This window comes from Ursus americanus, chromosome 28 (genome assembly GCF_024610735.1).
Source record: "Ursus americanus isolate L20-20 chromosome 28, mUrsAme1.1.p, whole genome shotgun sequence".
Classification (NCBI taxonomy): domain Eukaryota; kingdom Metazoa; phylum Chordata; class Mammalia; order Carnivora; family Ursidae; genus Ursus; species Ursus americanus.
Window position 1 is genome coordinate 32,113,024 of NC_142154.1, and position 21,912 is coordinate 32,134,935.

General features: G+C 51.7%; 1 protein-coding gene across 1 annotated transcript in view; it reads right to left on the bottom strand.

Moving 5' to 3' along the window:
* THSD4 (thrombospondin type 1 domain containing 4) overlaps positions 1–20,737 on the bottom strand; it is a 546,279-nt gene extending 525,542 nt beyond the window's left edge. The window contains exon 1 of the mRNA XM_087856815.1: positions 20,483–20,737. The gene's annotated coding sequence lies outside the window, so the exon portion shown is untranslated. The remainder of the gene's footprint in view (positions 1–20,482) is intronic.
* Positions 20,738–21,912: the final 1,175 nt, after the last annotated feature.

Genomic DNA, 21,912 nt, shown 5'->3' on the forward strand with positions numbered 1-21,912 from the left:
TAGAAAGGGAGCGGGGTGGGTAGAGGAGGGGGAGAGAAATTATAAGGACTTAAGGAAAGATGGTCATGAGAATCAGAACATTCCATTTCCAGGGAAAAATCATCAAGATTTTAAAAGTTACCACCAGCTCTTTCTGGAGGCTATTAAGAAAGTAAAGCCTCTTAACTGTAATCACCCCTAATTAGCCATCAGCAACTCGTGAAATTACTCATGGCATTGAAGATCCTCAAATTCTTGGGGCTCAGCCAGACGTTACACTGAGATGCACCAGGAGGAAGGCCAATGAGTGTAAATTGGTACAGTTAAAACTCCTCTGAATCCAAGGCATGGCCTTGCTCTTGGCTGGGCAGTGGGTATGGGCAAGGACAGGATTTGACTGGGGAGTAGGACAAAATCTTTGCCGAGCTCCTCATGGTAATCAACTGATCAATAATTATTTACTTATGATGAGATTCAAGAAAAGGATGAGTCAGTGCACGGTCTGGCTTTATAGTCTAGCTTTAGTAGATAAGATTTAGGGAGACAGATTTGTCTGAGAAAAGGACGGTGTTATCTAGAACAGCATAGGGTAACTAGTGTCATACAGAGAGACCCTTCGCACAAATGAAGCTAGTTCAAAAGAAGAATCACTATAGAGGGCTGGTGAGACGTCAGCAAGGAAGATGGGATGTAAGATCAGCCTTTAGTCTATGCAGGTTACAAAGGAACCATCTCAAGCAGCTCGTAAAAGTATACATACTGTAACCTGCACGGCCAAGTGTGAGACCAACATCCTCATTCATGAACCAGCTGACCTTTGGCATTACCACTTTGTCTCTCAGTTTCCTCATCTGTAAAGTGGGGATCCTGTTTGGAACTACCCATAGGGTTGTTAAATATTTATTAAGACTGCATGAACTGGGTGCTGGACACATACACACACGGAACCGCAGCCATGGTCTCTGTCCTCAGGGAACTTGGAGTCTAGATGCTGAAGGACTGTACAAACAAACCGAAATAGAAGTAAGAATGAAATTACAATTGTGATAAGCACCAGGAAAGAAGACCAAGGTGCCTTAGAAAGCATACCGGGCAGTTATCAGGGAAGGACCCCTCTGAGGAAGCGACCGTCATGCTCGGGCTTGAAGGGTAAGCAGGTGTCAGCCAGGTGCGGAGAGGGACATCGCAGGAGGAAGGAGCCCCGTGTGGACAGGCGTGGGAGGAACCGGGAGGAAGAAGGAAACAGTTTGGCACAACATGGCAAAGGAAGGCGAACATGGAAGGACCTGACCCCCTATGGAAAGCAAAACATCCCCGGAATACAGTAAACGAATGGCCGAGTGCATGAGGAAAGAGACGTGCCAATGAGGACCCCCTCCAGACTTCTGGAGGATGGAAGTATCAAAACAAGGTACCAATGGAGTTTTTCTGGTTTTGTCAGGAAAGGAAGGGCAATGTTGAGGAAAGGAGGTGTGTTGCAAAGCAATGGTTTCCAAATCTGACAAGAAGTCAACCGAAAAAACAGCTTCAATTATCAAAACAATTTGAAAACAGATTGACGGCCACTGCTAAGAACCATGGTCCCCGTCCTCCATGTGTGTTTTGCCTTCAGGTATTTGCTGAGAACAGAACGAAGCCGCCATGATTAGCATGTCATCTTAAAATAGGGTTTCTTTCATCTTCATCTTATCCTTTTATTTTATTTTATTTTATTTTATTTATTTTGAGAGAGAGAGAGCACTCCCACAGGGTGGGGAGGGGCAGAGGGAGAGGGAGAGAGAGAACCTCAAGCAGACTCCACGCCCAGCACGGAGCCCAATGTCGGGCTCCATCTCATAACCCTGATATCATGACCTGAGCCAAAATCAAGAGTCAGACGCTTAACCGAGCCACCGAGGTGCCCCAATCTCATCCTTTTAAAATGTATATTTGGGGTGCATGGTTTATGTGGTCATATCACACATTGGTTAAAAAAGGATAACCAAACAGTCCACGGGACTTAGACGTGTAAACATTTTTCACTGATGGAGTGTGCAATCAAAACAACTTTTTGGAGGCCACTAGCCTAGAATGTGTCTTGACCAACGGTTGCATCCGATTTGAATCACTCCTCTTATCTCACGATGCGGTTGATGAGCTCGATGGCAGCTCTGCCATTTCCTGCCGTTCACTCGTGCGTCCATGATTACTATCGTGTCAAATCAGTTCCGCCTTTCCATCTGTGGCTCACAACCCCTTGGTCTGTCATGGAACCAGTTTTGTGGGTCATAACCTGCACTTTTTTTTTTAAGATTTATTTATTTATTTTAGGGGAGAGAGGGACAGAGGGAGAGGGAGAATCTCAAGCAGACTCCCCACCAAGTGGGGAGCCCAACACGGGGCTCGATCTCACAACCCTGAGATCACGACCCCAGCTGAAATCAAGAGTCTGAGGCTTAACCAACTGACCCACCCAGGCGCCCCATAACCTGCACTTTTTAAGTGGAAAGAGAAAAGAACGAAAGAGCAGAGAAATACCCTGGTGTCCATCGCACACGGCGAGGGTTGCCATGTCTCGCTAGGCTCACGGAATTGTTTAAACGTCCTTGCTGAGGAAGACCAGAAGGCACGGCAGGGTTCTAACTGATCAGGGGGAATAAAATCACGAAGATGAGGCAAAGCCACATCATCCAAGCCCCTGAAAAGCCGCACCAGCAGAATTTTGATGAGATGGCCGAGAACAAGCCACCGTAAGTTCTGGAGCAGGGAGCTTTGATGAAAGTGAGGTTTCCCGAAAATTCGTCTGGCAACACTGTGCCGAGCTAGCAAGCCGAGTAAACATGCTATCTGTGGGGCTGATTCTGCTTTTTGAGGTTTGCTTCTGTTGATTTATAACTTTTCTTGACGGTGATCAAAAAATCCAACAATCTAGTTTCTGTTAGGACCTATGCTCCCAGGGGGATGGAGGCCTGACCCTGTCTCCTTTCCATAAAAGTCCTGCAGGAAGGCTGAAGAGTCACCTGATTCGGGTCAGGCTAAAGGCACAGTCCCCACACACCAGGAGGAAGTGTCAGGGCGTTCCGAGGCTCGGGATGGTGGAGACAGAAAGAGGAGCCATGACAGATCTAACCCAAGGCAGAAAATGCCTCCTGACCCCAGAAGAGGCCACTGTGTCCTGGACAATGGCACTGTTCTGCTGCCCCTCCCCACAGGCCCACCTCTGAGCATCTTTCCAGCCCCTTCTTCTCATGGCCTGACCAGATCTCCTGGAAAAACCCATCTGATTTCTGCATACCCCAGAAGAGAAGGAGCTGCTCAGCCTCTTGTGTGTCGGTTCGGAGAGGCCCACCCCGAGGCTACACCCCAACTCCAGGGTCCAGTTCCACCTCCCCGCCTTCCCCCCACATGTGGGCTTCTCCCCCTGGAAAACCGCAGAGACAAACAAAAGCCCTTCTCCCTGGGGCAGTGGAAGGGACTCACCACCTCAAGAACGAGGACCAGAGATTTCAGGAGGCAGTTCCAGACCCCAAATCAGGACCCAGTAACATGTGGTGGGGGCAGGTCTCAGAACCTGCCCTTTCCTTTGTGAAAGCCGCCCCCTGAAGGTCCTGACAGACAAGAGCCTCCGCACTGGGCTTACGTTCCACCCCATCTTGTCTTTACCAACGTCACCAACACCTTTTCCTGCTCCACCACCGTTGCTGCCAACTTTCTTCTCACAGAACCGCGGCCGGCCATTTGCAGCGCCCCCTACCTGACGTTCCAGTTGTCTGTGGACGAAAGTACCAGGATGTAGGCTCCCCACACCCGTATCCAACCCACAACCGTCTTCCATTATCAGTCAAGGGGAAGAAGAGTCAGGAACCAGCTTTTACTGCGCACCTGACATGGGACATGAATCATGCGATGTAATCCTCACAGCAAAGCTGAGGCCACACGGTGGGTGGAGGGTAGGCCTGGGACTTGAGCACAGATCACCGACACCAGAGCTGGTCCTCTTTTCACTCTATTAGACTCACCGCCTCCCACCTAGCAGATTCATGCTCAGCCAGACATTTAGTAAATAGATGGATGGATGGATGGATGGATGGATGATCTCCTAAGGGATTGGGTGTGCCTCACGGATTTGCTGGGAGATGAAACACCTCAGGACAAGACTGTTCACAGTGCCATGAATATCGTCTAGACCAACGTGAGCCAAGACAAGCCACTTAGTCATCTGTTACTTCAGATAATAATAATCATGAGGCTGAGGATGCTAGCAGACATCTACTGAGTGGCTCCCACGTGCCAGATGGCGTTCTCCATGCTTGACATACATTATCTCATGTTATCCTCATGACAGTCTCATGAAGGGAGTACCGTTGGGAAATGGAGGTACAGAGAAGTTAAGTCACTTTTCCAAGCCACCCAGCTAGTAGGTGGGGGAGTTAGGACTCAAACCCAGGCAGCCCCAGCCAGGATTTCATGCACTACATGGTCATTTGACATTGCCTTCTACCCTCATCCGGACGGGGCTGGCTTACATGGTCAGAACAGAGATGTGTGACTCTCACTTCTTAGAAGACAGAGCCCATGTCTGATTTCTCTCTGCTCTTGCTGATACGCGGTCAATACTGCAGAATGCCCTAGAAGCAGAAGGAAGGTGCTGACCCACCGCAGACCCGTGCTGCCTCCACAAAGGGGTGGACCCTCCGGAGCCCTCTGGTGGCTGTCATCACGCCCCACAGCCCTTGCAGGGAATCCAGCCCCAGGCAGCAGGGTATTCAGGGCCAGGGCCCAGGGAGCCCCTGGCCAGGTCACACTTCCAGCCTCTTCCAGCTGGGCGAAGCCAGCCAGAGGAACATTCCCCTCGTGCTCCTCTGTGCTCCCTCTTGCAGGGCTTGTCCTCTCCTCTCGGTCATAGGCAAACTCAGCCACATAATTCATAACTTCCCAATGAGCCTCCATTCTGCAAACTGGCTGATTTACCCAGAGCAACCTGCAAACCCACAGAATCCGGTTTAGGAAAAAATGTTTGAAGAGCCATTGAAACTCCCTGGATACTTTCAAGCAAACACATTACAGCAGGCTTGGTTACTCAATTAAGAAAACATCTCCCTCTCCTTTCTTACCTGGAGGAGTTGGTAATCAGCACAGATGAGTTAAGGATTTCAATACAAACTGCATCATTTTCAGGGTCATTAACACTGATGGGGTTTACATTTGTTTTCAGACCTAAAAAACGTTTCCCAGGTAACTAAGGAAAATACTCAGGGTCAGAAAAATCGGGAAGGCAAGATATTTAAAATAAATGAGCCATTTGTTCCTGCTTCTGTACAAAGTTGCTTTTCCGATTTCAAATGACATGATACTAGGGATCAAAGGCAGAGATTCTTCTGGAGGAAGACCTTTGCTCTTCCCCCAAATATTACTCAGTCATTTGATTTACAGCACTTGATAAACCCAGTTAAATGTAAGTCTCCAGCAGAACTCCAATCTAGCAATTGTCACAGTGTATCCTGTGATTTGTGTTTGTCTTTCAACCCCCTAACACAAGACTACAGAAGAATAACAACTCTTCTAAAAGATTTGTTGTGTTCCTGAAGCCCAGGACAGCGCCTGGGGCACAGCAGGTGCTCTGTGGGGACAGAAAGAATTGACACTGAGTCTCACTTGGAGGGCCTTCTCTCCCAGCGACCACACTGTGTTTCCAAGGTCACGTTGCCCAGCCCAGCCTCTGAACAGCCACTCTGCTTCCACAGTAACTGCTAAGCTTTCTGAAATTAACACTATTGATGATATTCTCCAGCCCCCTCCGGAAGCCTCCAACATGCAAATGAACAGCTGTGATGGGCTGCCGGCCACCCCACCTAGGGATCAAAAACACCCAGAGACAGCCCCAGCCCTCCTCCCCACTCCGAGGACTCGATCTTTCCCCAGCACCCTCTGCCAAGAGCAGTTTGTAATCCCTGGGTTGTAGTTATCAGAGGAAACAAGCTCAGACTCCCACAGATGAGCTCTGCAAGGGAACCGCAGATTTGCTGCCCAGGCCCTCTCCCAAGATGATGTTCCAGCTCATTTCAAAACCCACCTTAGTCAAAGGCAGGTGGCCCTGGGACCAATTGCAGCTTTGGCTCAGGCTGAGCCAACCTCCTGGTCCACCTCCTTTCCTTCTGATACAAACTCAGGTCCTGCCACCTGCGAATGACCTCTTGCCACTCCAGCAAGCAGTGTGTACGTACGTCTGTGCGCACAGGTGTGTGTGTGTGTGCACGTATCAGGGAAGGAGAGTGCACCATATGCACCAACACTAAAAGAACAGATTCGTAGAGGACAAATACCATATTCATCTACAAAATGGGTCCAGGTGAGACTTCAGGGCTGGGAAGAACATAGTGCCTATGGTATTCTTTCAGGAAAAGGTTATCTATAAAATCAGGCATGTTTATATACGTTCTCAAGACAACCCCAGGAGGTAGGTGCCCTCGATCTCCCCATTTTACAGAAAAGGAAACTGAGCCTGTGAGCAGTGAAGCAGTATGTCTGCAGTCCCAGAGCTGGTAAGTGAGAGGCAGGATCTGAACCCAGGCCACTTGCTAGCTGGCTCTCGGGCCTCCTGACACGCTACGTCAAATACCCGTTTCCAGGAGAGCCGCTCGCGGTCACACTTACCCTGTGCACAACACGCAGTCTGCAGCACGGGCTCCAGCCGGGGGAGCCGCTGTGCGTGAGGCTGTGCTCTGCCCTGCTCACTCCGGGGCGGCTTTGGCCTTGAGTCCTGGAGCTTTCCTCAGTACCCGCACGCGTTTGCCCTTCCAGAACACGTCCGGGCTCAGTACGCCTCGGCCACCATAAATCAGCCAGCCACACGCTCTGCGCTTGGTGCTTCTGACCATCAGGGGAAAGGATCTGCCTTTTTTCTTTTTGCTTGGCTCTTGGGGCTTCTGCATTGACATTCGAATTATGTCATTATTTTTTTAAGTGATAGAAATCTAGTCAATGATTTGTAGCAACCACTGCTGGGCCGTGTATGCCGAGAGGCTCCATACAGCCCCACAGAAAGAAGCAGAAGCCTAGCAAATTCGTCTTACTTCCTTTCCACAATTCTGTGATGAGCCGGTCGGGATTAGGTAAAGCTGAAATCAGGTGCTGTGATTAAAAGAGTAGGATAATGTGAAACAGACCACCATGTCATGAATTAGGAAATATATTTAAGGAAACCAAGAGAAGCAAGTCATTGGAGTCAAAGATCACGCAGAGGTCAAGGGGAAAATACAAGGCAATCGGGCTTAGCAGAATGAAAGTGTTGCCACACCCTTTTTCTCTCACTTCAATGCCCGTGCACATCTGTTCTCTTCCCGTCTCTTGTGTCCGCTTTGTTGAAGCTCCCTGTGACCCAAACTGGGCCTAGAAAAATACCAACAATAACTCTGCCTCCACGAATGAGCTGTGCATGCCGGGGAAGGACTCTGACCTCTCTGATTATTATCTCAGGACTCTTTCCTCTCCACTCCATCTTCCACCAGCATCACCCCGCTCCTCACTGAGATCGTTAGAGTGTGTCTCTGATTTCCAACCATCAGAGGGGCGTGTTTCTGGGTTCTCTATTCTGTGTCACTGACCCACGTGCCCGTCCCACCGCCAACACCGCATGGTCTGGATTTCTGCAGCTACGGGGGGCTTGAAACCTGGCAGACCCGAGTCCTCTCACTTCATTCTTCTTCTGCAAAATTATTTTTAGAAGTTTGACGGTGATGTATTGCGCCAGGGATTTCTTTGGGTTCATCCTGTTGGGGATTCACTAAAGCATCCTGATTCTGCGGGTTCATATCTTAGCCTAGCCCCAGGAAGTTTTAGTTCACTGAGTAGTTTTCAGTCCCACTTTCCTTCTTCGGTCTGAGGATTTCAGAGACATTATTATAGTCCTACAGCTCCCCGAGGATCTGCCCCTTTTTTCCCCTCCCCCGGTCTGTTTTCTCTCTGTTGCTCAGATCCGGTAATTTTTATTGTTACATCTTCAAATTCGGTGATTTTTTTCCTCCCTCATCTCCATTCTGCGGTTCAGCCCATCCCCATGAGGTTTTATTTTGGTTATTGTATTTTTCAGTTCGAAAGCTGTCATTTCGTTCTTCTTTAGGTCTGCTATTTCTTTTCTGAGACTTTCCATTTTTTCCTCATTTGTCTCAAGCACGTTCATAGTTGCTCGGTGAAGCATTTTAGGATGGCTGCTCTAAAAGCTTGGCCAGATAATTCTCACGTCTGCATCATCTTGGTGTTGGCACTGATTGTCTTTTTTCATTCAGTTGGAGATCTTCCTGGTTCTTGTTATGAGTAATGTTCAGTCAAAACCTGGATGTTTTAGGTACCATGTTATGAGGCTCTAGATCTTATTTAAACCTCCCGTTGTATCTGGCTGCCTTTGACTCCGCTCCCACAGGGGAAGGAGGACCGCATAACGTTATGGTCGGGGGAGACAGAAGCCCAAATTTGCCACTTGGCCTCCACTGACAATGGCAGGGGAAGGGGGGGACACATCATAACTTCTGAGCAGGGATGGGAGTCCCAGCTCTCCAGCAGGTCCCATTGATACTTCCCTGGCTGGAAGGGGTAGGAATGCCTCACTACCGTGCCTTATGTGGCCTCCATTGGCACCACTGGTGGGAAGGAAAGGGGGACGCGAATAGCCTCGTTACTACCAGATCGTGTGAAGAGTCCGGACTCCGCACTAGGCTACCTCTGAACACCTCAGTGGGGAGAGGGAGGGATGTCTTATTGACGCTGGGTGGGAGTGAAAGTTCAGGCTCCCCACATATCTCAACTGAGAAAAGAGCCCTCAGAAATGGTCTAGGTTGTCACCGTTCACTTAGGAATGAAGAGTTTGTGACCCCAGAGATGGAGAACGTATGGCTGGAGGTCATCTGGAAGGTTCGTGCAAAGTCAGGACTCAGCACCCATGCCCCTGGCTCCAAGATCATTGGTCTGTGAACCAAAGAGCTCCTAAAGCACAGGAAGAATGCCAGCCCCCAGCCAATGCAATAATGAAAAGTCTCACTGGCCAGAGGATAGTGGCTGCCTCCTTTCACGTCCTGCCAGACCCCAGGCCAGAAAGCACACGTGGTTATGCGCCATTACCCTCTACACAACACAAACATATGTCTACTCAAGACAGGCCTTCCGTCCAACACACACAGCAAAAGCACACTCTCGAGCCAAGAACTACAGGATCACGGTCACCTTCGGGGCCGGTGGTCTTCCATCTGGAGAGGATCCTGCCTTTCCTACCATTAGAATCCCTGAAACCAAGATACACCCAGGAGCCGCAGAACTCAGAGCAGCCAGCAGGCCAGGCGCCCCCCTCCTGCCTGGAGAGCCGGGTCTGCACCCAGCTGGAGGCGCCTTCCCCGGACCTGGGGCCTCTGGTCTGGCCCCGGCTGGCCGGCCGGTGGTCTCAGCACAGCACTGCCTCTTCTTCTGCAAGGGAAAGCTGGTGACCCGGGAGGGGAAACTGTTTTCTGACAGCCTTTGTTTTCATTTCCATTTAAAAAGGTTAGTGACTTTACTGCGTGTGGAAAGAACCGAAGCAACAGTTTCAAAGAGGCTCAGCAGGTTTGGGGGCTGACCAAATATACAGAATTTTTGGGTGGGGAGGAAAAGAAAGGGAAGCAGGGGAACAAAAGTTTATTCTGCGTTCACCATGGGCCAGACCTACGCCTGGGTCCTCCTTCCATGCCTTCCCCTGGCCTCTGTAGTACAAATTCCAGCCAAAGTCAAGTTCCAAGGCCCTCACCATAGGTCATCACGCTGTTGAGAGTCAGGCAGAACGGCCAGATGCCACAACAGTGCACGATAATTAACAATTTCGTGGTATACAACGGGGATCAGGAGACAGAATGACATAACAACGTGAATAAAGTCATTGGATGCCTAAATTTTGAAATAATACAATTAAAAATTGTTCACTCGTTACAAAAACTACTTAAAGAATTACAAGCTGTGTTGAAGTAATCGCCTACCTCGGTATCACCCAAGATGATAAATACCCACAATCGTTTGCGAGAACCCGTCAATTAAGCTACATACTCTTCCTAGCACTCGAACTCCTACAAGTGGTTTTGTCAACTATCGGGATATTTTAACATTCAGTCTCTTTATAATTTAAAACAATTTCCAAACATTAGAGTCATCTAGGTCAACAAACTGACCAGCAGGCCAACCCTGACCCACTGCCCATTTTGTTGTATTTTCAAATAAAAAAATAGAAAAATTCAGAAGGGGGGGCGCCCTGCCTTCGGCTCAGGGCGTGATCCCGGCGTTATGGGATCGAGCCCCACATCAGGCTTCTCCGCTGGGAGCCTGCTTCTTCCTCTCCCACTCCCCCTGCTTGTGTTCCCTCTCTCGCTGGCTGTCTCTCTCTGTCAAATAAATAAATAAAATCTTTTAAAAAAAAAAAAAGAAAAACTCAGAAGGATACTATTTTTATGACATAAAAATTATATGAAATTCAAATTGCAATGCCCATAAAAAAAAAAAAAAAGGTTTTACTAGAGCACAGCCTGGCCCGTGTGTACGGCCTCTCGCTACTCTCACGCTCATTGCAACAAAGGTGGTTCATTGCAACAAAGCCCATCCAGCCTGCAGAGCTGACATACGAACTCTCTGGCCCTTTCCAAACACAAGTGTGCCGAGCCCTGATCTAGGCCCTCTGTCACGTGGCGGTGCCAGATTAAAACCCCCCAAGATGATGATGGTGAACAACCACTGGCATGGCTCTCACGGGAGCCAAAGAGCCGTCCTGAGATGCTTAGCGAGCCATTGACGAGCAAGCCCACTGAGCCACGTCGGAGATAATGCTGACCCTCCGCGGGAAAGCAACATTTGAGCAAAGCTACACTTTCTGAGAAGGTGTCAAGCACACGGCACGCTCTTTATATTTATTTTATGGGAACAAAGAAAGTCAATTACGAGAGATCTGAATCCTGTGAGGTCTTGAAGAACGCAGCCCTCCCGTAAAACCCAACAGGCTTCTATTTCCATCCCCTCCACCGGCATTGTTTCCCTGCTAAGGTGAGGGCCCCCTCAAGTCTCTGAACTCCCACCAGAGGCTGATGCCCCTCTCCTGGCCCCCCAGCCTTCCCACTGCATAATGTTATCACACCGATCATCCTCTCTGCCTGCCCCCTCCCCAAGGCTGCAACGACCCCCCAAGGCATCTTCTTTATTTTTAAGATGGACAGATGTTCCAGGGAGGCCCTTCATTTCATCGCGGAGATGAACAAACACTGTCTCCTCTAACTCTTACAGCGCCTACGGTGATTCCTGGTCCATTTCACACGCGAGGAAGCTGAAGTTCAAGGAGGTTAAGCTGTTCCCAGCCGCACGGGCAGTAAGTGGCAGAGTCAGGACCGGAATTCACACCATTGACAAGGCAGGGCGCTGCCCATACGGAACCCCCCCGGCAGATGACCACGATCTCAGATGACCGAGACCTTCCACCCCATGGTGCTGAGTGAAAGCAGCCAGGCACTGAAGAGCACGCACTGCACGATTCCATTTCCAGGTGAGCACCGTATGGACACTGAGAGCATTCCCTGGGTGGAACTCAGGAAGTCCGCACCGCCCCGCGCCTCTTGCTAGGGGTGCGCTGCCGAGTTCCTCCAGTGCCAGCCTGAGCGCAGAACAGGGGAAAGGAAGGGAAGACAGAAAACAGCCCCCTGCTGTTTCTCAGCATTCCCACCCGGGCCTCCCAGGTGCATTTTCTCTGAAGCGTCCCTGAGCAGCACGGAACGCTATGCGAATGACTCCGGCTTTGGACCTGGTGATTACGTGTCTGGGAACTGAATTTCCAAACAGAACGTGAGACTGGGGGGGTGGTGAGGTGGCGGGAGAAAAATGACTGCAAGTTGAACAGTGACGTTGGCAGTGACTAATTTTTTGATTAGGGAAAAACTAGAAACAACCCAGGCCACAAACTGAAATGATGGAAATGGTCATCTATGCCTCAAAATGGGAAGCCTGACTAGGTCAAGAGAAGTGTTTACACAAAATCATAGTCGGTAAAAGAGACAGATGTTCATGTGCTGCTTCCAGGCAAATATCAAAGAGAAAACAGAAGGGTATAAGCAGTTAGTGTCCTGTGCAGACGCGAGAGGGGCCGAGGAAGAGACGGAGAAAGAGGAGGGAGGGAGGGGATGTTTTGGTAAAGTTACATTACAGTAAAGCCAAGTTTTAAAAAACCATATTTGTGGAATCAGAAATTATACAGTCTTTCTGGAAGGCCAGTTGGCCCATATGTACCATACACCTTTGGAGTATTTGTATCTTTTGTCCCCCAAACAGCACTAATGCGTTAACAGAAGTACCCCAAACATGCAGTTTTATTTGTAAATAATATTGAAAAACCGAAAATAATCACATGTCTCCAAAGGGGGGGCTGTTTAAGCAAACGGTAACGTTTTTAAAAATACTCTGCAGCCATTAAGAAAACCATGTTTTGGAAGAATACTGAATTATTTAGTATCTAGGAAAATGTTTATGATTTACTGTGACGTGAAAAAAGTAGTGAACAAAACAATATGTTCAGCATGATACCAATTTTATAAAACTGTGTGTGTGTGTGTGTGTGTGTGTGTGTGTGTGTGTGTGTGGAGAGAGACTACAAAGGCACACATTACAAATAATGGTCATCGCTGGTTGGGGAATTATGGATCGTTTGTGTTTCTCTATTATTTCCTATGTTTTCTACAATAAATACACCTTATCTTTGTAATCAAAAAATCAAGTTTGATATTGAGAAACTTAACCAGCAAATCAGCGGTGCTGTCACCGCAGTCCACTTGGGTTACAAGTGCAGCCGACCGCACAGCCACTAACACGTCCATGCAGCGCCCACACTGGCCCGACTACGGCAAGGGTCACTCCCGAACCCCCCAGCCCGCTTCTCCTGGGCACAGGTGCGCTGCACCTGCGCCACCTCGCCAGGACGTCTCCCGACAGACTCCACCGACCGCATAAGCCAAGGGCAGTGCAGCAAGGTGCCCGGAGGAGAGCAGCTGGGCATCCCTGCGACTCCTGGGACTCCCGGGACTCCCGGGTGCGGGAAGCCAGCCAGGCCTGCACCTGCCTCCACATCCACACTCGGCAGGAACACGTGCTCCACCTGCCCCAACGTCTCCAGTCCTCCCACATCTGCCCACAGTAAAAAATGAGCACCCCGTATGCTGCATCTGTTTCGAGGCTCAACTCCCCCCTTCTCTGAGCAAAATCGCCTAAGAGTGGAGTTACGTGGTAATAAAAAGGAACGAGGTACTGATCCATCTTCAAGAGGGATGAAGACATTGATCTTAGTGAGAAGCGAGGCGCAGAAGACCACCTATTGTGGGATTCCACTAATCTGAACTGTCCAGAATCCAGAGAGACAGAAAGAGATGAGTGGTTTCCAGGGGCTGGTGGGGAGGGAGGCTGGGGAGTGACTTCTAAGGAGTATGGGGTTTCTTTTGAAGGTGACGAAAATATCCTGGAATTACGTAACAGGTGATGATTGCACAACTCCGTGAATAAACTAAAAACTACCAAATTGTACACTTAGAAATGGTGAAGTTTATGGTATGTGAATTACATCTCCATTTTCAAAAAATTGTAAGTGGGTTACAATTAGACTTTTAAGTGGTTACCATTAGACTTGCCCATGGGTTACAATCAGACCGAGGCACTAACTAGCCCACTAGTTTCCCCAGAGCACATGGTCTGGAGTCAGATGACCGGAAATTCAAACATCACTCTGACATCTACTTGCTGTGCATGCAGGTATAAGTTCCTTAACCTCTCTGCGCCTCACTCTTCCAGGCTGTAGAAGAGGAATGACAATGTCTAGCTCACATGAATCATTGAGAGAATGCAATAAATTAATGCAGGTAGGTCCCAGGACCTGATATGGAGCTCTGTAAGTGGCAGCTCCTTCTCCTTAGGAGGCCAGAAGATCCCTTGAACTTCAAGCAGAATGAAACCCTGTGCCTTGACTGAAACATCACTAACATCAAGCAGGCCCTGGTACTTGTCTGTTCTGGCAAAGACACTAAACGGAGCCAGAGGCTAGGATGTCACTGCACACCCTGTAATGAGACTCAGAGCTTGAAGACACAGCCCCACGCGGAAGGCTCGCCTCATCACCGGCAGTAAACGCCCCCCCGCAGTCCAAACGGCCTCCTGTCCAGTGTCGGCTGTGACCCTCCTCTCAACCATTAGATAAGTGTTACTATTATTAGCCTCAATCAAGGATGAGGCAATGATAGCTCAGAGAAACCAGAACAGGGGACAGAGCTGCGACTTACATCTGGATCAGACTGTCTCCACTGTTCCTAATTCTGTTCACAAGACAACTGCCCTCTCTACCCTCAGCCGCCTCCCTTGGGGCCATCAGGTCACACCAAGGCTGGCCGTGGGCAGAGCTGGCGAGGAAGCCGGCAGGCTGCAAGAGGACCAGGCAGGCGTCCCTGCCTGGCCACCACGGCTGGCCACAGAGCATGGAGGCAAGGGGCGAGGGGCAGGGCAGTGTCATCCAAAGGGCATCTGGAGGCCAGAGAGCCAGCAGCAGAGGGAGGGGAGAGGGGGGCCAGAATTCAAGGCATGTGAGTGTCAGGGGTCAAACAAGCGAGATCAATCAGAGAGAGCGTTGTCAGTTCCCCCACAGCAAGTCTTAGAGATCCGCAGGAGAAGCTGCTCGCGCCCTTCCCAGAGGAGCCGTGGTCCCAGGCTCAGCCACGGGTGTAAAACTGCTGTGAGCACTTTGCACTCTCATGCATCTCACCCGGGGTCTGCACTATCATCACCCTCATTTCACGCACCGGAAGACTACAGCACAAAAGGAAACTGTCCAGGAAGCCGCAGCTTAGTGGAGGCCAGGCCGGAATGCAGGCAGCTGGCTGCACGGGGCTCCCACCCTCAGCACCCCTGCGTGCCGCCCGGCCCAGGAAGAGGTGGACCATACAACTAGGGATGTGGACCAGCCAGGGCCCCACGCCCTCCTCTCTGCCTTGAAGTGACATGTGGTCAAAGGCACTGCGTTTCAGGAGGAAAAGTCTGCTTGGCAACTACCAATTTGTAACTTGCTGATAGGATCGAAGGTTTCCAAGAAGGAATCAGGTTAGAGCAGCCTCCCAGCTGTCCATGTATCCCTGTTCATAGGAAATTAATCTCTCTTGACTGAGCCTCCAGGAAAAATGGTTACGTCAAAGGCGTGGCTTGTCACCCCGTGCCCCCACCACCCCCTGGTGGTCATGTGGCTGCATCCCGGCCATAAATCAAAGGCCATGCTCCCCTTTCATCGGATGCCTGCAGATAATTCCCCGGCGATTTCCCTGCTGGGGCTCAGAGGACCATGGCCTAAAGGGTTAACATCTCATTTCCTCTGTCTTTCAAGCCTTAATCCCCATCCAGAGCTGGGTGCATTCCAAGCCCACCTGGAGCAGGTCATGACGAGCCCCAGCCCACGGCTGGCCCTTCATTTCCCCTGGCAGGAGATTAGATGGGGCGCCCATTAATCACTCATTACTTGGGTCCTCACTGCTGGCCAGCCCTCGGGCAGCCAGCCAGCTGGCGGGGAGGGTGGGGCGGGCCCGCCTGCTGCCCAGCCCAGGCCCTGAGCTGCCCAGGGTCACCTTTCTGCATCGATGGCTTGGCTCTCTGTCCTCTGGACCACGCCCGAGAGGAGAGGGGCTGAGGGAGAACACCGCGGGGCACCCCCTGCTTCTGCAGGGCTCCCTGGAGGGGACAGCCCTGTGCACAGTACGTTCAGTGGAAAGATGAGGTAAAAAGAGAAAGAGATGGGCAGAAAGAGGCCACTCTTCCAGAACAGCTAACCATCAACGGAGAACACAGCTGCCCATCTCTTTCTGAGGGTCTTCCTCGAGGAATCTCAAGGGAACCGGGGAAGGGAGTGGGGTGGGGAGAGGAGGTTGAATGGATAATTCATTATTATTATTATTATTATTATTATTATTACTGTGCAGCTGCAAGTGTTGATTTGCTGGGCTGGAATATAAGGTTGTAATATTCAGTCCTTCCGACACAAACCCCCTGGACTTGAGGGGGCCTGAGATTATATGTATATATTTACAGCACACATATTGAGGGCCGACTGCCTGCCAAGCCCTGACCAGGTACAGAGAAGGTAGGAGAAACAGGACGAGTACAGGCACTGAGCCCCTACTCCATGCTGGGCCTCTCCCTAATGCTCAGGGGGCCTGCGTCCCGGTCCCCACACCAGCCCCCCAAGCCTTGGCCATCCCTTCGTCACACATGGCAGAAACTGAGAAAGAGGGCAAAATAAGGGCTTGTAGAATAAAGGAGATCTGTGGGCGACCAGACCCCGCTCCGGGGAGGGAGGTGAGACTCACCACGCCAGCAGGGACGGAGTGGCTGGCGTGACGTGTTCGGCCGTATTTGGGGGGGGGGTGTCCCAGCCCATTTTTTCCCTCAGAAAACTTGGGGCTCTGAAACCAACCTACCTGATCCTTCTCCCTTAGCCTTGCTCAGGCCCAGAAATAAATTCACAGGGAGCCTGGTAGGGGCTGGCCTTATGTACCTTTGCAGGGAGGGGACGGGGAGCATGCTTTCAGGATTGAACTGAGGACCCCTTTGACTAAAACAGGGCTCTCTGGGCCCGCCTGGCTGGGCCCACGATGCGCCATTGCTCACCCCTTAGCGTTCAGGTCGAGGCCTCTGTTAAAAAGGACCCTGTGACCTGGGACAAAGTGGCTTATTAGCTCACCACCTGTCACTAGAGCCTCACTGTTAAGCAGCCCAGGGCAGGGGTCCTCAAACCCGAACGATCAGTCGCTTGAGGCAGTCTTCAAAAAATGCCAGTTCCCAGGCCAGGCCTCCACCTGGCATCTGAGTGTCTTCCCAGCAGATCCGAATTCGGATTCAGATGTTCCACGGACGATCCTTTCAGGAAACAGTGAGATAGTGGAAAGAGCGCCTGACTTAGAGAGCTGGTTCTAAGATTTAAGTTCAGAACCTGAGTGGTTGACCTAAGGCAAGTAAGCTGGAGTTTTCTCCTTGTAAAATGTGCATTATACTGTCTCCGTCACCGGCTGGTGGGAGGGTTAAGGCATCAGGCATAGCACACCCCAGTGCTCACTAAACGCGACCTGAATGCGTTCATCGGGCCAGCGAGGCTCCAGAAACCGGAGAAGTCAGCTCTGAAGGGCTGGAGAGAGAAGAAAGGGCAACACAGGCCCAGAAGTGAGGAGGGGTCCCAGCATCAGCCCACAGGTCCTGCAGAGCAGGAGGGAAGAGGGGGGTCCGAAAGAGGGCAAGAGTCCACAAAGCATCCTCCAGCCAGAGAGCCCCCCACCATGGCTCCCCCTTCCCAGCGCCTGCCCATGTCACACTGCAGCTCCTGGCCTAACACGGCTCATCCATTATTTTCACAGAGAAGAGTCAATAAATACATATGGAAGCCTTAAAACCACGCAGATGTAAATACCTATAGCAATTCTGCACGCACAGAAAAAGAGAGATAAAAGGTGGGGAGAGAAGAAGAGAAAGGAAGGAAGGTGGGATGGAAGGTCCAACCCAATCGTGTTGGCAAGCCTGCGGGAGCTGGCCGTGGGCTGGCACCGGGCTACACAGCTTGGAGAGGCTCAGGAAGGAGAGGCCCAGGGGCCACCCAGGAGACACTTCAGGGTGCCTGGGAGATGAGGCTGGCCCCCTAGGACGTATCCAGGCTGTACACACAGTAAATGTAAAGGAGGCAGGGAGCACTTTAGCTGGGTTCAGGGAGGACTGAGACGGGTATGTGCAAGAGAGGCTGGGTACACTTCCTGGCAGAATGGAGAGGAGCAGAGGGGAGGTGTGAATTTCTGAGCTGCAGTAAGAGTGCATACAAGACCGTCATAAAGATGCTGGGTATGTCAGGCAGGGAAGAGGTGGGCTGCTCTTAGATCAGCAAACTTGAATTAAGACAATTCCAACTGCCCAGACGAAGACTGACCTTGTCCTTGTCTACCATGTCCATATCAGCACATTCACGTTGCTACGTCTTTGCTCAAGCTCTTCCCTCTGCCTGGCATGCCCTCTCTCCTTCCAGCCTTTCCCATCTCCTTGAACTCCTCCTCATGCTTCAAAGCCCAGCTGTGATTTTCCTAGGTCCTCCCACGCAGAAAAAGCCTCTTCCTCATCTGCGTCCCCAAGGTGCTGCATTGTTTCGTGGTTACCTTTTTTTTTTTTTTTTTAACATCTTTTTCTCTCCAGGGTGGCTGTTTATCATCTGTTAGCCTGTCAACAGATCCTAGGCATGGATATTGTCCTGCTCTGAGTTTAAGCCCCAGCACATGGTAGCAGTCCCTAGAACACAACAGATGCCCAAAGATATGAGTTGGAGAAGAATTAAATAGAAGTGCATACTGGGGAGCCATTGTGATTTCTTGAGAGGAATGATGTGGCGAAATCAGAATTTAAGGAATATTAATCTGTCAGCATGAAAGAAGATGGATTAAAATGAGGAAAGTGACTCGTGGCTGGGAGTCAAGAGGGGAGATTATTACTGTGGACATGGTTTATGGAGGGGGCAGAGGGAAGGGGGACAGGAAAATGATCTCCTGTGATATCACAAAAGAATGTGGAAGGAACTTGGTAATGAACCCGCTGTAAATGTGGGGGACGGGAAGGGGACATCGAGGGCACTCAAACACTGAGCCAATTAGGAGGCAAATGGTGCCGTGGAGGGAAATGCCAGGTGAGAAAGGGGGAGGGGGAGTTCGCCACCACTCTTTAGGATAATTGATGCAATCACAATAAGCATTTCCAGGCAACACAGCAAAACAACCCCCCCCCCCCAAAAAAAAAAAACTCTCAGTCAAAACGTCCAACCCTGATCTTACTCCCAAACTCTGGACTGTATTTAATTTTACTCATTTTTTTCCTAGCAGCCAGTTAGAAAGATTTCTTCAGGTCAGGAGATATTGACATGGAGATGATGAAGAACCGGGTGCCCGCCTCGGGCTGGGCGTGGCGGCGGTCACGTGAACGCATCTGACCAGCCCTCCTCAAGAGAGGCCGGCCAGGTGGCTTATTCCGTAGGGGCTCCAGGATTCTGATCACCCAGACTCATTTCCCAGGCCGGGACCTCTGGGAAATCCCTGCTCCAACCCTGCAGAGGTTTATAGGAAAGTCCCAGGACTCGCATCTGCTTCCTCGTGTTAATTCCAGGGCTAGGATTTTGTTTTCTAAGGAATTCAACTATGGTGCCAACAAAAATCTGTAGGAATTGAGTAGTACCGTATTTAAATCGCATATTTAAAATGTTTGCTTCTTTGTATATGGAGACCCAGTAAGATCCTATTAAGCCCTTCATCAATGAAGTAAAGACATACGCAGGGTATGCAGGTTTTAAGAGCCGTGTGAGCTTTGAAAAACCTTTAGACGATTACTCTGTGCCTGGGTGCCTTCAGCTGTGCAGACACTTGGACAAGATGATTCTTTGGCCCTCTCTCGGGTCTCCCTCCATGCCTCGTATTCCCAATTCCAACAGGCATCCCACAGTCATTTCAGCTACCCAGGTCTAAGACTTCAGATTCACTTACTGTGCGGCGTGGGCGGGGGGGGGGGGTGTCACAAAGGAGACTTGAAGAGACGCAAGCATGCACATTTAATTGGCAGTAGGGGAGGCGCGGGGGGGGGGGGGTTGCTGGGTGTGGACTGCTTAGGAAACACCAGACCCACAATTTCCAGATGCTAAGTGGGCCTGAGAACGCCCTGAAATCCCACTCCCAAGTTAGGGCTGATGTTATTTCAAAGAAAAAAAAAAAAAAACTAACTTCCAGATCTCCAAAGCTCCACGCGCTATTTCTGTAACAGCCAAGTCTATAAGCGCGCCAAGGGACTGCAGGTACTGGGTTGCACTTGAGGAAGTGTCCGGAATTGGCGGAAACAACCCATCCACTCAGGCTCCCAGAGGCGCTGGGCTGCAGCGGCTTAGCTCAGACACACACAAGGATTTGAGGCTTTCTAGAAAACGGCGTGGCCGAGGCCTCAGGCTGGGGCTCGATGCGCGCCGACCGAGACTGACCCGCTCTCCCGCCCCGACGCAGAAGGGAGGCGAGGCTGCGGTCGGGGCGCACGGGCTGGGTGTGCACTCGCCTGTCCCCCTCGGCCCCGGCCCAGGGAGCGCGGGGCCCCGACTACGGAACGGCTCCAGGTTGGCTGTCCCTAGAGTTTCAGAGTTGGAGGGTGGAGGGGTGAGTGCTGGCGCCGGGACAGAGCAAATCCCCAAGGAAGGGAAGGAAGGGAAGGGAAGCGAAGCGAACGGGAGGAGAGGCGGCACAGCCGTCGGCACGGACATAGCGCGCGCTGGCTCCCCAAGTCCGGTGTGGGCGCAGCCCCCCGGCGCCCCGGACACACCCACTGCGCCCCGCCGCCCGCGCCATCGTGTCCCGAGGTCCAGAGCGGGCCCGAGAGGAGGGCAGCTGCCCGGCCGGGTCGGGGCGGCGCGGGCGGGGCGCAAGGGGAGCAGTGGGCGCGCGGCGCGGGCGGCTCTGCTCACCTGGCGGTCCGCGTCCCGGATCGGCCGGCGGCCGCCTCGCCTAGCCCCCGCGTGCTTCCCGGCGCCGGGCAGCCCCGAGCACGCCGCATGGACGGCTGCCGCCGCCGCCCCGCGCCTGCCCTGCACGGGCTCCCGCTGCGCCCCGGTTCGGCGTCGGGCTGAGCGGGCGGCCAGCGGCTCGGGTGCGCGCGGAAAGCTGTGGCTCGGAGTTTGCGATCGGGAGAACCGGGATCCGCGCTCCTTCGGTCCCTCCTCCCTCCCCCACTCGCGGCCTCCCGCTGTCATCTGGAGCCGCTCCTGTCGCCCCCTGGCGGCCGCCTCGGGAAGGACCGGCCCCCGATCCACCCCTGCGACCCCATAGGGGCCCCTTGCAAACAGGAGGGGGACTAAGCCCTGGGTACCGGGAGAACAGACATCGTCCCGTAAAGAGGAGGACAGTCTAGACAGGAGGGTGGTGAAAGTGGAATGAAGTGTGGTCCGGATCGGCCAGGACCCGCTGGGGGAGAGGAAAAAGGGCTGAGACCAGGAGGTAAGCGAGAGCCAGATGGTGGAAGGCCATGAATTGCGGCTTCATCTTGTACCGAGGTTTGTGGGGGCCATTGAAGGGCTGAGATCCAAGAGGGACAGACGCATCCTTGTGTTTGGAACAATCGTTCTGGCTGCAACAGGATGGGGTTGAGGCTGAAGCAGGGAGCCAGCAAGCAAAATGTCCCAGTAAACCAAAACAGGGAAGAAGGCATGATTCTAAGGTTAGGGAAGGAGCCCTCCTCTAAAGGGCACAGAAGTCACCCTCATTCGCACACGCACGCACAAGGTTAAGACTCACTGGGCTCCAACAGTCAAGGGAAAAGGACCAGTGCCCTCAAGTTCTCATCAAGGGCATGAGGTAGACATGTAACACACCCCAGAGTGATTGAGCATTGTTGCTTGTCTTACTCAAGTTACCAGTGTGGGAAGGAAAAAGCCTGCTGCAAACCACCACCACCACCACCATCATCAAGCTTTGGTCTGTATATCCAAGGCTTTCCTTTTACTAATTGGGCAGTATTGTCCCAAGGAGGGCATGAGTGAAGCAAGGGCTGGAGCCCCGTTTTGTGGTTCCTAACGCAGCGCTCTATTCCTTAAGTTCAAACCAAGATGATTACAGCTGATGAGGTAGGAAGCGGTGAAAATGTGCCTCCTCTCCCAGGAGGGGGTGGGGATGACCTTAAACATTTGAAGAGGCTCTCCAGCTATAGGCAGTATGAGTCAGCCTGTTTGCTGCTCCTGCCTCTAAAGCCTGGTTGCCGGAGCTGTTTCCTGAAAGAGCAGGTGCACAGCGGGACAACGAAGGTGGCTGCTGGAGGCAAGCTCTCTGCCCCAGAGCCAGGCTGGACGGGGATGGGTGCAGTGTGTGGGGGCAGAAAGGAGAGCCACGCGGCAGGGAGCCC